Here is a 14,706-nt window from a genome sequence, read left to right on the forward strand (position 1 = left end):
CCAACCCAGCTGGCCAGAGGACGAAGGACAGCGCAGCGCGGTGTCGGAGCCTCTGCAATGCTCCAGCCAAAGGACGGGAGAAGGAACGCAGCCCCTTCCGGCGCCCACATTGGGTCATGCACCCAGACATAGGGCAAGGGGTTTTGGGGTCCCCAGACTATTATGCTGGCGCAAAAGCAGACAAGCGCCATTGCTGGGTTCTGAATCAGACTAGGCAGTCATGTTTTCTGATGTCTCTGCACTGTAAATAGTATGCACAATAAAGCTCTTAAGGACAGAGCAGACTGGAGCGTCTTTACTCGCAACAGTCCCCTGACAGCAAGGTAGAACACCTCTGCCATCATTGGAAGGAAGTGCTCCAGATCTACTGCAAGATGAGTGAGGGTTTGGGAGGACTTCCAGAAAGTGTGGAATGAGACGCGGTTGCATTGAGGTCTTCAGCTGACATGTGGCCTCTTAGGCCCCAGAGAGAATCCTAGAATTGTAGAGCTGAAAGGGAACCCCAAGGGTCGTCCAACCCCCTGCAATGCAAGGATCACAACTAAAGAATCCCTGAAAGATGGCCATCCAACATCTCCTTAAAAAGCTCCAATGAAGGTTGAGTCCACCACATAGAGATTAGGATGAATTAGAGATTTGTCATATTGGAGGTAGGTGGCCTTTCTCATTCCTTTGGAAAATCCTCATGGGACCCTCTGTTCCCACTGGAGGAAAGAATCACAGAATCCTAGAACTGTGAAGTTGCAAAAGACCCAAGGGTCCTCTCGTCCAACCCCCTGCAATGCAAGGATCATAGCTAAATTACAGCCTTATCAAAGGAAACTTCAAAATGAGGGGCCGGCCCTAACATTAGCCAGAATGAGGTGACCGTCTCACGTAGTTAACATAGCAATATTAGCATTTTCCCAATTATCAGTTATGGCTGTTGTGAATGGCCATTAGTTGCTTTGCATAAATTTAAGCTTAAACCCACTTGTGGCACATTATCGTTTTGGAATTCAGTTCCGTCCAACCTCACCGTTTACAGTTCTTCACTCCACACAGACCTCTATAAACTCTTCCCCAGCATCTGATGAATAAGACTCTAGACCAGGTTTCCTTACAGCATAAAACACTCTAGAAAGAAGCTGCAGAATCATGGCATGACCACTGAAGAAACCTCCCCCCCCAAAAAAAAAAACCTAGATCAGTGGTTCCCAATTGGTGATCTGTGGACCCCAAGGGGGGCGGATCCGAGTAACCCAACCTGTGGCACAATTCACACAACAAAAACTATAATAGAAACATCAGAATTTTCAAATGTAGGGGGTCCATAGCTTGGCTTTTGAAAAATGGGAGTCTGCAATGCTTAGCTAATTGGGAACCACTGTCTCAGAGCAGTGGTTCCCAATTGGTGATCTGTGGACTCCAAGGGGGGTTCGAGTAACCCACCCAGGGTGGGTCTGTGGCACCATTCACATAACAAAAACTACCATATCAGAATTTTCAAAAGTAGGGGGTGCATGGCTTGGCTTTGGAAAAAACAGGGGGTCCTTAGCTAACTGGTAACCACTGGTCAAGATCATCCATGCCCCAAGGCCTATTCATGCCCCAGATTCACTGCCAATCTGAGTTAACAAGTATTGACCCTGTGCATATTTTTTGTTCACATGCAGAAAAAGATGAGGACCAGTCTCCTGGAAGTGCAAGATGTAGACAAAAGCTATTGCGGCAAACCTGTGGGTTGTGTTTTCCAGTTTACACACACACACCCACACCCACACACACACACCATTGCTCTTCTTTAACAAAACCAGAACGCTGTGGAAACTGCTTTTCAGCATTAGCTTATTTCCAGACCGGGGGTGGGGGGGTGGGGGATGCTGGCAGAGGCACACACTCCCAGGATACAGCTGTTACATTCAAGCTCAGGCATCTTGCGCTGTCCGTGGTGCTGATGCTTAGATGGATGCTGCCAACTAAACAGATATTTCAATCCCAGCTCCAGGTTTTTGCTGTCTCTTCTTCCCTTTGTGGTAGGAGCAGAGATATCCGATGAATTATATATAGAATTTTTCCTCCCCTTCCCCCTCACCAAAGCAGAGGGTGGGGGGACGCTGAGAGGAACCTATTTGATCAGCAGAGGGAACGGGATCCCAGCTCCATGTTTTCGCTCTGCCCCCTTTCGACAAAGCTGTACAGAAATAGCAGGATGCTGGAATTGCTCGGCAGTGATGCAGAAGGTACGTGCTTTTTCAGTTCTGGTCCTGATGCTGAGCTCGTGGTGAGGTCTCTGTGGCGCAATGGACGAGCGCGCTGGACTTCTAATCCAGAGGTTCCGGGTTCGAGTCCCGGCAGAGATGGTCTCCAGGACAGGTGTCTTAATTTTTCGCTCATCTTCGAGTAAGAAATGGTAATTAATTATATTTCACTCCAGAGGGTTTCAAACGGAAAATGAACGGCTGTTCCTGAAATCCCTGGAGTCATACATTCTGTTTCTGTCTCATCCTCTATCACCAGATTCAAAATGCATGGTCTCTCCTTCCTTTGTATTTGTTGATTTATAGCTTTCTGTCTTGGAATACAGGCTTCGTTTTTTTAATGTTATTATTACCATATTATTGTTTCCTATGGTAAAAAAAACCTCCCTGTTAGTACTATAAACCTTGCAATGTACAGAATTTGGGAACAGATTTTTTTTCTTTGCAGTGAAAAATGTGTTTTTCAAGGGTTTACCGATTCTGACCAACTCAAGGCTTATAAGAAAGTCCTCAGAACCCCCGAAGAATAACCCCTGTTATTTTTATTAACAGGTCTGGCTGATAGGTGCTTTACTTTCACGTAGAGCTCAAATACTCTTCTCATCAATAGGCTTACCGGCAGCAGAATTTTGATACATAAAGTATTAAAGCTGGCAAAATATAAAATCCATAAGTTACACACACACACATAAAAGCATTGCCACTCTTCCATTTTATTCTCTGCTCTCCAGAACTAGCTTGTCACTGTTTATTTACATCCCCAGAAAACAGGCTATCTATGGCTATCAGCCACATTGGCTGTGGTCTCCCTCGACTACTGGAGGCAATGTGCCTCTGAATACCAGTTCTTGTGCATTGCAAGTCAGGAGAGTATCTATTGCACTCGGGTCCTGCTTGTGGGCTTCCAGAGACTCCTTACTGGCTACTGCAATAAGAATGGTAGACTTTGACTTGACACAGCAGGATTCTTCTTATGTTCTAACAACAACCCCCCCCCCCACACACACACACTATCAGTTTCACTTTTCTGGGTACTTGCTAAGGGCTCTGCTTTTTAGCCGCCTCCTGCCTACTTCCCCATCCCTCCACATCAGTACTGCTCCCTCACCGTGCCCCTGGCCTTTATGTACCTGTGGTGAGCATGACAAAAACATCAGCAGAACTGCTATCACCATACAATTCCACTGCCAGCTCAGCCATGCTTACTTCCAGTTGGGCCACACAGAGGCTGGTGCTAAAAGCAAGCTAAACAGAACATCCAGGTTCAGAAATAGTGTACCTCTGACTACCAGTTGCTCAGCACAGGCCCCTTTATGCCCTTCTTGCAAACTTTATGGAGGCCTTCGATCTTGCCACTGTTGGAAACTGGCACAGATGAGGATTTAGGCCAGTGGTTTTCAACCAGTGTGCCATGGCACCCTGGGGTGCCTTGAATGATGGTCAGGGGTGCTGCGGGCAACACTGGCCTCTGTCCCTCTTTCCTTCCCTCCCTCCCTCTGATGCCCTCTTGTGTCTCTGCCTCCCAAGGCTTTCACAGCTGTTTGCTGCAGCAGCTCTGGCTACAAGCTCCCCCGGCAAATGGTGTTTCTGGGGCTGGCCAGGGGGTGCTTCCCTGGCCCCTGTGGGGCAGCGTGATGAGGCACCTCTCTGTGGGGCAGGGGCGGCAGCGGCAGCTGCCCAGAGAACTCCCAAGGGGAGGGGAGGGGAGGCTGAGGGAACACTCCACAAGGAAGGGTATTTGAAAAGGGTTGAGGGGCTGCCGGCTGTGGAGGCAAGGGGTGATGTAACTGGGCTCCTGAGCCCTACAAGAGAGCTGCAGAAAGAATGTAGTTGGTCAAGGGAACCATGGACCCAAAAAGGTTGTTGTTTAGTCATTTAGTCGTGTCCGACTCTTCATGACCCCATGGACCAGAGCACGCCAGGCACTCCTGTCTTCCACTGCCTCCCGCAGTCAGACTCATGTTGGTAGCTTCGAGAACACTGTACAACCATCTCGTCCTCTGTCATCCCCTTCTCCTTGTCCCCTCCATCTTTCCCAACATCAGGGTCCTTTCTGGGGAGTCTTCTCTTCTCATGAGGTGGCCAAAGTATTGGAGCCTCAGCTTCAGGATCTGTCCTTCCAGTGAGCACTCAGGGCTGATTTCCTTCAGAATGGATAGGTTTGATCTTCTCGCAGTCCATGGGACTCAGCCCCTCCTCCCCCTGCCAGGGAGCCAAAGTCTACCCTCAGAAGGGACGGTGCCAATTAAGTCGAGTTGCACATGCTTGCTCTGCATAATTGAGCCTGTTTTGGAAAACCAAGACCGTGGACTTTCCATGGGAAAGCATTGCCATTTGGGGGCTGTGGGGAGTCAAAGGCAGCAAGCAGACTCTCCAAGTGTCCCTCTTTTCCAGGGACAGTTCTGGATTTACAGAAGCCACCCCGGTTTCTGATTTGATGCCAGAACGTCCTGCTTTTCCTTAGGACATCCCTATTTTTACTGGAGAAATGTTGGAGGGTATGGAGCTATGCAATCCCCGAATCAAAGGGATAAGTAACTATACAACCTTTCAAAGACATCTGAAGGCAACCCTGTATGTTGATGTTGTTTAGTCGTTTAGTTGTGCCCGATTCTTCGTGCCCCCATGGACCAGAGCATGCCAGGCACTCCTGTCTTCCACTGCCTCCCACAGTTTGGTCGGACTCATGTTGGTAGCTTCGAGAACACTGTCCAACCATCTCGTCCTCTGTCATCCCCTTCTCCTTGTGCCCTCCATCTTTCCCAACATCAGGGTCTTTTCCAGGGAGTCTTTTCTTCTCATGAAGTGGCCAAAATATTGGAGCCTCAGCTTCAGGGTTTGTCCTTCCAGTGAGCACTCAGGGCTGATTTCCTTCAGAATGGATAGGTTTGATCTTCTCGCAGTCCATGGGACTCTCAAGAGTCTCCTCCAGCACCATAATTCAAAAGCATCAATTCGTTGGCAATCAGCCTTCTATATGGTCCAGCTCTCACTTCCATACATCACTACTGGGAAAACCATAGCTTTAACTATACGGACCTTTATCGGCAAGGTGATGTCTCTGCTTTTTAAGATGCTGTCTAGGTTTGTCGTTGCTTTTCTCCCAAGAAGCAGGCATCTTCTAATTTCGTGACTGCTGTCACCATCTGCAATGATCATAGAACCCAAGAAAGTAAAATCTCTCACTGCCTCCATTTCTCGCCCTTCTATTTGCCAGGAGGTGATGGGACCAGTGGCCATGATCTTATTTTTTTTGATGTTGAGCTTCAGACCATATTTTGCGCTCTCCTCTTTCACCCTCATTAAAAGGTTCTTTAATTCCTCCTCACTTTCTGCCATCAAGGTTGTGTCATCAGCATATCTGTGGTTGTTGATCTTTCTTCCGGCAATCTTAATTCCGGCTTGGGATTCATCCAGTCCAGCCTTTCGCATGATGAATTCTGCATATACACAAGGCAAAAGCAACCAACGTCTACATCAGGGATGGGGAAGCCGTGGCCTTCCATATGCTGTTGGAGTACAACTCCCACATCGTTCACCATGGGTCATACTCTCTTGGGTTGAGTCTAAGAACATCCCTGGTGCCACAAGTTCCACAACACTGCTGAACAGTCTGCTGGACAAGATGAGCTCCAGTTGGGCCGTTCATAGGTCCTTCAGCCACTAATAGCCCCTGAACCCCAACTATATTCATGGGATTTATACCCCATTGGCTTAGTTCAAAGATGCTCATGTTCCTAAATAGTGTGCTCAAGATATCAGCCTGTAGCCATGATCCAGAGGACTGCAGGTGCAAGAGAATGATCCTCTTGCACTTACCCAAGCACTGATGCATATATATATATGTGTGTTCAAATTTTCCAATCAAACCAAATTAAAACATTCCAAAATTATACAAATTATCCAATAATCAAACAATCCCAATGTTATGCCTAATTATAAATTATTATTATTTTTTAACTGACTTCCCTGGTGCATGAAAGCTTGCACCTAACCTTAGGAGCACATATGTGCAGAAACAGATGGATAGGATGGATAGAATATTTTCTCTCCTCTTGCCCAAGGAAATGTCCCCAATCAAACATTCCTTCTCTAATGTTGGCTTCTCATTTTTTTTCACAGGGAGGGATTGCTACCTGCAGGGAACCAAGACCTTGACCTCCTCGTGACAGGTTAATCGTAGGGCTATCAACCGATCAAAAATATTTTTAGTTATTTGATTATAAGAACGCAAGAGCTGCCCTCTTCTCATGATTAATTTAATTTCGTGACTGCTGTCACCATCTGCAGTGATCAAGGAGCTCAAGAAGCTAAAATCTCTCACTGCCTCCATTTCTTCCCCTTCTATTTGCCATCAAGGTTGTGTCATCTGCATACCTGAGGTTGTTGATATTTCTTCCAGCAATCTTAATTCCGGCTTGGGATTCATCTAGTCCACCCTTTCGCATGATGAATTCTGCATATAAGTTAAATAAGCAGGGAGACAATATACAACCTTGTCGTACTCCTTTCCCAATTTTGAACCAATCAGTTGTTCCATATCCAGTTCTAACTGTAGCTTCTTGTCCCACATAGAGATTTCTCAGGAGACAGATGAGGTGATCAGGCACCTTCAAATATCTGAAGATCTGAAATATCACATGGAAGATGGAGAAAAGTTGGGTTTTTTCCACTCCTCTAGAGGGTATCACTCAAACTAATGGATTCAAATTACACACACACAAAGGATATTGCAACTAAACTTTAGGAAGAACTTAGTGGTGATGGGAGCTGTTTGACAGTGGAATGAGCCACCTCAGAAGGTGGTGGGCTCTCCTTCATTGGAGGTTTTTAAACAGAGGTTGGGTGGCTATCTGCCAAGGATTCTTGAGTTGTGATTCCTGCATTTCAGGAGTTGGACTAGATGATCCTTGGGGTCCCTTGCAACTCTCTAATTATATGATTCTAATATCTTCCCCTTCTCCCAGCCCAAAGGGGCAAATCTTCTCCTCCATTGCTATGCTACCAGATCGCCCACATTCAACTGTTGTGGCCACAGTCTGATGACGGACACTGCACCAACAAAATGCCATTGAACTCAACAGATACATTACCTGATTTTGGAATCTTCACAAACCCTATTGAGATCACACCAGCTCAGCACACCCACTCACTTACCAAGTCTACAGAGATAACACCTGCAAAATAACCCCTTATGAGACCTTCACCCAAAGACACCTAATCTATTTTTCCTTCCTCTGTGGATGGGATCACAAGGCTCTCCTCCCAATCTTCTAATGACTTTGTTTACATGCCTGCCTCTGATTTCCCCAACGTGACAGCAAAGTTTGTTTGGTGTCAGAATAAAGTTTGTTGCAGTTTAATGAGCACACTGAGATAGATAGATTTGGCATTGTCATCACCTCTGCTTACTAGGAAAGGGGGACATTTCCCTCAAAATGAGGAGCAGGGAGAAGTATACAGTGGTACCTCGAGTTACAGACACTTCAGGTTACAGACGCTTCAGGTTACAGACTCCGCTAACCTGGAAGTAGTACCTTGGGTTAAGAACTTTGCTTCAGGATGAGAACACAAATTGCGCCGTGGCGGTGCAGGAGGCCCCATTAGCTAAAGTGGTACCTCAGGTTAAGAACAGTTTCAGGTTAAGAACAGACCTCCAGAACAAATTAAGTTCTTAACCCGAGGTACCACTGTACTCTAAAGAACCTCTACTCCAGCTAGAAGTGGAACAAACATTTGGAACAAACATAGCCTAAAGATACCCTGAAAACTAAGGAAGTCTAGAACTGGGTCACACTGACATCTGCCCATCAAAAGGTGCAGCCCCACCCCCCACTTCCACACATGCTGGGAAGATGAAATTTACTGCGTGCACACTGGCCCCAAGATATTCTGATTGTTAAAGAAGTCTGGAACTGGGTGGATCTCAACATCCGTCCACCCCCCCAAAACTTAGCCTACTTGCACATAAAGTGAAAAGCTGAGATATGTTTTGGGGAGCCATTGTCCTTGCCACACCTCCAGCATAAAGCAACCTTTGCAAATCCTTTTGTATGCAATCGTAAAGGAGTCCAATAGATTCTGAATATTGTTTTATGTTGTGTAAGTCTTAATTTGAGGGCCGTTGATACCATTGGTATTGAGGCTAAAGCACTTTCCCACTGTCTGGGAAATATTGAAAGTTCCAATTCTTTATTCCAATCCAGGTGCCTATCTGATTTCGCCTGGCAATTGATTCCAGACTGCTAGAGCTGCAACACTAAAAGTTCACTCTGGTTCATGTACCTCCTGTCCCAAAATGTAGTGGTCCCAGTTCAAGTATGTCCATTCACAAAACAAACTAGTTTAGCTCAAGTTCATCCAGATGAACTTCTTAGGTATTATTATTATTATTATTATTATTGGGGGTGGAATTGTCATTTCGAATGACAGAAGGTGCTTTGTTGAAATATAGAATCCACAGGTTCCATGGACTAGGAATAAGATGTCAACAGAAGAAAGTTTAAATTGCCCCCAATAAAATGAAATAAATATGCATAATAAAGTTGATAAAGATGGATCTCATCAGAAAGATTGTGAGGTGTGTGGATGTTTCTGATAACGGGTGGATCAATACAACCAGCACCTATGAAAGTTCTTCAAGAACTTCTGGCCAAATTTCATTTAGAATCTTTAACAATGTTTATCTTCTTATGCCTCATTAATTGCCTTTAGTTAATTACCCCAGAGGGAAGGAATGGAACTGTGATGGGACACATCCCTCATACCAGCATGTCAAGAACTAACTTCATATCCCCCTGTTCCCCACAAACAAGCCACTTAACACACAACTCCCAAGTGTTGATGATGAGAGCCCCACATCCCCCAGGGAAGAAGAGGAAGCAGCAAAAACAAACACATTCAGGGAGGAAATCCCAGAACTGTTTGTTAACTAACACTTTAGGGATACAGCCAAACAGGCATGTCAAACCTGCGGCCCTCCAGATGTTTTGGCCTACAACTCCCATGATCCCTAGCTAGCAGGACCAGTGGTTGGGGAAGATCGGAATTGTAGTCCAAAACATCTGGAGGGCCGCAGGTTTGACATGCCTGCAGCCAAAGATTCCATGGGGGGGGAAGGGAAGAGATCAGAGCTCAGTCAAACAGATCCATTAAAAAAAAACAGAGCAGGTATTGACATGGGGTTGTGGACAACTAAGTCCCACTCACACATAACCCATCGGAATTAGCAAATCTAAGCTACTCATGTCTATATACTTCAATGAGTTTCCCTGAGTTTACTTCAGTTTACTTCCCTAAGTTGGCGAGGCTCACTTGATAACAACAAGAAATAAAGCCCAGTCCTGTGAAATACCCTGCCAATGGAGATTTAGCAAGCACCTTCCGTGCCAACTTTTAAACACCTGCTGAATACATTTCTGTTCTGCCAGGTCTATGCAAGCAATTCAAAACACACCTTTCCACAATGGTTATCTGATGTCTGTTTTAAACCATTTTTAATGGTTTTCACTATATGGTTGTATATAGTTTTCAATAAACAGTTGTATATATTTTTGTTTAATCAGCTTTTCTGTTTTGTTAGGAAATAGTGGTCTATAAATATTTTTCTATAAATAAATACATGATGGGTCTAAGTAGGGCTAGCCTTGGATACAACCCATGGCATCTACACATCTCAACGTCAGACCCAGCTGCCACGGCCAATAGTCGGGAATGATGGGAGCTGTAGTCCAACAACATCTGGAGGACACCAGGTTGGGGAAGGCAAGGTGGGTTGATGATCTGGCTCTCTGACTTATATAATGCAATTGGGAGCCAATGGCAGAGCAGCTCTGGAATATCAGCCCTGCATCAGACCCATCTATTCCAGCATCCCGTTCTCATAGAGGTCAACCGGACGCCCTGGGGAGAAGCCCACAAGGAGGACCCGAGTGCAAGAGCACACTTCTCCCCTGAAATTCCCAGAAAGTGGTATTAAGAGCCATACTGACTCCAACAACCACAACAATTATTATTATTGTTATTTATATGCCACCCAGCTGACTGAGTTGCCCTCAAACACTATGGGTGGCTCCCAATAAAATATTAAAATCACAATAAATATTAAAAACACAATGGAGGTAAACATAGTTGCAATCAGTAGCCTTATCTCCATGAATTGGTCTAATCCCGTTTTGAAGGTGTCCATGTTGGTGTGCTTCCTTGCACCATGTGAGTGGTAATTCCATAGTTTAACTAGGTGTTATGTGAACAGGTCTGTCTCAAGCACGTCGGGCGCCCTGGCGCTGTGGTGTGGAGATCGCTCCAGCACCCCCGCCCCGCTCCGTTTCTTGCCGCGGCTGGTGGGCGGGTGCAGCACACAGTATGGTTTCCGCGTGGCTCTGCCGCACAGCGCCCCCCCCCTAGCGGGCCGGCGCCCTGGCGCCCCACACCACCCAGACTACCCCTAGAGCCGGCCGGTCCTGTATGTGAAGATGCACTGCCCTACGTCTGTCCTAAATCTCCCATCACTCAGCTTCATGGTCCTCAAGTTCTGAGAGAGAGAGAGAGAGAGAGAGAGAGAGAGAGAGAGAGAGAGAGAGAGAGAGAGAGAGAGAGAGAGAGAACGAGAACCTTCCTGCCATCTCCAGTTAAAACAGCCTCAAGTAATAGAGTTGAATAAGACTTGTGACCTTGGAGATTCTCTGCCAATTCCTTTTCGGGATGTTATGGAAATCACGGGGGGGGGGGGCATCTTTAAAGTTGTTAAATATTATGAATATTATGCCTAAACGTATCCTTTCGACTTGACAGCTCAGGGAAGTTGCCTGGTTTTAAAAATCATATAAAATCAACTCCAGTTTCCTCCATTCCAACGCTATTTTGCCCTTGAAAGGGGACTCCAGGAAGTGCCCAGAGGCACTTTGTTGGCCAAGCCTAATCCCATCACCAGACCCACCCAGGTGGCAGACGATGCAAAGCCCAGGACCTTATTGATCTTTCTCTGTGGATACTCAAGAAGTTCCTCCCGGTACTTATCACACATTTACTTTTGCCCTGAACCATTACCCTTATGTTAATCTTGTTTACCAGTATGTTAATATTGTATGTACCTCCCCTTTCCTGACGTTTAGCTACGTAACTATGATGTAGGAACGACACTTCTGAAATGCATTGTGGGATTTTGGTGGGAAGCTTTAAAAGTTCTTGTAACCCTGTTCTCGGTGTTCAGTCTTGGCTTGAACCTGTTGCGCAATAAACCTTGCTATTTTGCTCCGGTTGGTGGCTGGACTCCTTCCTTTATTCTGCAGTGGACCGCGGGCTCTTGCCTGACGAGCTGGGTGGCTGAGCAGCCTCGCACCCAGAATTTTCCATAGCAGGGGTGTGGAGAGTGGATCCTAAGTAGGGCTGCTCAGTCATGGATGCAGCTGCCGAGCTGCTCAACTGCCTCATTCCTTGAGTCACAGCGACTGAATCTGTATCCACCGCTCATGTGCTGGTTCATGACTAGGGACTTCCCGATTTCACAGTACTGCCCCCATTACCATTTGCCGATTGCCATGGGACTTTTTTAGAGTTTGGGTTTGGGATGGGTTTTTGGAAGATGGCTGTTTTATGTGTGTAGATCAGTGCATGCTGACCAATGCACAGTCTTCGCAGCAAGGCTCTATTCCGATGGGATGAGTATCACAAGTAGATTCTTATCTGCTGCAGCCTTCATCCTCCTTAACAGCCCTTGTAACATACTGCTTGCTATCTTCCGCCTGTTCTGCCGTTGAGAACTTCTTAGATCATTCTTTGTCTAGCTCCTCCCTTTTGACCTTACAGCCTTGGGTGACCCTGCTGGGAGTACGAGACTCCCGATGGCTCCGCTCACAAAGCTCATAGGAACGTGCAAGCCCATTCACCATGACAAGGTGATGATCCAGCGAGTGAGCAATCATAATAGACAATACTAGTGCGTTTGGAGAAACATTCTGACAGTCTAAAGCACTTTCGTAGGTACATATTCCATTTGTACATGCATGCTTATGAATTGAGTCCACACAGGGTTCTGGAGCTGCGGTTTCCAGTCAGTTTTGCTGATTTGCCCAACTGGGATAGAAGAACCACTGGGGGGTCCAGCTCCATCTTCAACCAAGGGAGGGCATGTTTTTTCTTCCAACCCCAAAGGACCAAACTAAGAAAGAACAGAGCCCTTCTCTCTTGAAAGATGAGATGAGTAGGGAAAAGGGACCTCCATGTAAATGGGGACTTCAGAAGAGCCCTTCTGGAGCAAAGTCCTATCTGGTCCAGCATTCAGTTCAAGCAGCGGCCAATTAGATATCTCTGGGAAGTCAAAAACAGGGCATGAGGATGATAACACTCTCCTGCTCATAATTCTCAGCAACTGGGGGCAAAATTCCCCTCACCCTGTGGAGGTAGCATATAAACCATCACAGCTAGTCCCTGTTAGGAACAGACAGCTTCAAAAGCAGCCGGAGGCAGACAGGGAAGCAATCTTCATCACCTACTATGCTGTTCTCAAGACAGAGGACAGATCACTGGATGAACAGAAGGAATAGCATGTCCCTATGAAGGTGCTTTTAATTTCGTGAGTGCTGTCACCATCTGCAGTGATCATACGACTAAACAACAACAAATGAAGGTGCTTCATGCCAGAAACCACCAAGATTTGGAAAAGGCAAATAAGACTCTCTCCTTTCCCTAGCTCCTGCAAAAAAATTATTTGACAGAGAAATATATGATTTCCTTCATGGTGGTAAGCAGTTACACCCATTCATTTGCTCCAGATGTTTATTGTTTCATTTATTTTTAAACTATTTGGGACAGGGGATTCCATTGCTAATGAGCTATACGTTGGGACGGAGAAGGATAGTCTAAAGAATGGTGCAACCCAAATTATCTCTTTCCACAGCTCAGCAACACTGGAATTCATCAACATCCCGTCACGCCGAAGATTCAGGACAGACATAAAGTACCTCCTTCACACAGCACATAGTTAAACTATGGAATTAGTTCCCACAAAATGTAATGATGGCCACCAACTTGGACAACTTTAAGAGAAGATTAGACAGGTTTGTGGAAGATAAGGTAGGTAGGAAGGAATGGCTACTCACCATGATGGCTATGTTCTCCCTCCACTGCTGAGAACATTGTGCTTCTGAATCAGGGAGGTGCAAACATTTCCTTCCGGTATTCATTTGCGCTTTCATCTGGTATTTTAGGATCTGGTGTAATTGCTTTATTTTGCACAAATCTACCACTTCACTGTCTTTTGCTGCAGAAATGATAACTTTTCTAATGTAGCACACATATCTCAACCATCAACTACCATAATATTTGCAAATCTTCATTGCATGTTCCCTTTCAAAGTTAATGACTTTCCAGAAGGGTAGCCCTGTTAGGGTTGGGGGGTTTTGTGGCAAAAACAACACCATAACAACAAAGTGGCTAGTGGCCATCTATGGCTGCAAACCTAACAATGTTTTTTCAGAAGTAAATCCCATTGAATTTGGTGAGAGATGTGGGGTTAGGATACCAGCCACTTCTGCAACTTTGGTTTCACAATTCAGTATAACCTTGTCGTCCTTTTTCTCATTTTTGTGACAAGTGAAGAGAACTTTCAAATGGGGTGGGGGGGGAGGACATGAATTTTAATTTAATTTTACTTCTAGAAAGAAGAGTTATGCGTGGTCAAAAATCAGCAGTCAAATCAAGTTGATTCTCCCCATTTTGACAAATATGTTAGGACTTCAACTGTGGAGCACAGATAAAAGCTGCAGGTAACAAATATGCCACTTCTTTCCATGTGAAAAGAACAAAAATGAGTGGTGCATTCCTTTTTTAAAAAAAGAAAATCACAATAGGAAGCAGATTAAGGTTGAAATGCTAAACCCACTTATCTGGGAGTAATCATCACTGGATTTAATGGGTTTTACATCTGAGTAGACATGGTTAGGACTGCAGTCTTGGTGCACATAGGCTGCCCTTGGCAATGAACAACACTTCAGAAACAAGAAAAGCAAAGAGGAAGTTGCATACATCAATGAATACCGTATGTAAATAATGTACATTGCTAAACAATTTAGTTATCTGGAGAGAGAGAGAGAGAGAGAGAGAGAGAGAGAGAGAGAGAGAGAGTTAAAATTTTGATGGTAGAGAACTAAGGGAAAGAGCCTTCACAGCAAAGGGTCAATGCAACAGATGGAAGGAAATTTGCTTGACAGGTAGTCCTTTTTCAACAGATTCCTCCCACTGAATACAAGTTACTGGGGACCACAAGTGGAAAGAGCACTGTGGCACTCAGGTTGTACTTTCAGGCTGACCACAGGCTGTTGAAGTAGATGGGCCATCGGCCTGATCCAGCAGGGGTTTTTTCCCCCTGGTGCTCTTGTAAGCTATAAGGGAGCTGTTACTTCCGCAATGAAATAGCTTGGACCGAAAACTTAAAATAGGAGCTGAAGGTTCCATCCCTTCCTGGCTC

At 45.6% G+C, this 14,706-nt stretch overlaps 1 non-coding gene across 1 annotated transcript; it reads left to right on the forward strand.

Moving 5' to 3' along the window:
- Positions 1-2,268: 2,268 nt before the first annotated feature.
- TRNAR-UCU (transfer RNA arginine (anticodon UCU)) lies at positions 2,269-2,342 on the forward strand. Its single transcript has one exon. It is a non-coding gene; the product is annotated as a tRNA-Arg (tRNA).
- Positions 2,343-14,706: the final 12,364 nt, after the last annotated feature.

Source organism: Zootoca vivipara, chromosome 17, assembly GCF_963506605.1.
Source record: "Zootoca vivipara chromosome 17, rZooViv1.1, whole genome shotgun sequence".
Classification (NCBI taxonomy): domain Eukaryota; kingdom Metazoa; phylum Chordata; class Lepidosauria; order Squamata; family Lacertidae; genus Zootoca; species Zootoca vivipara.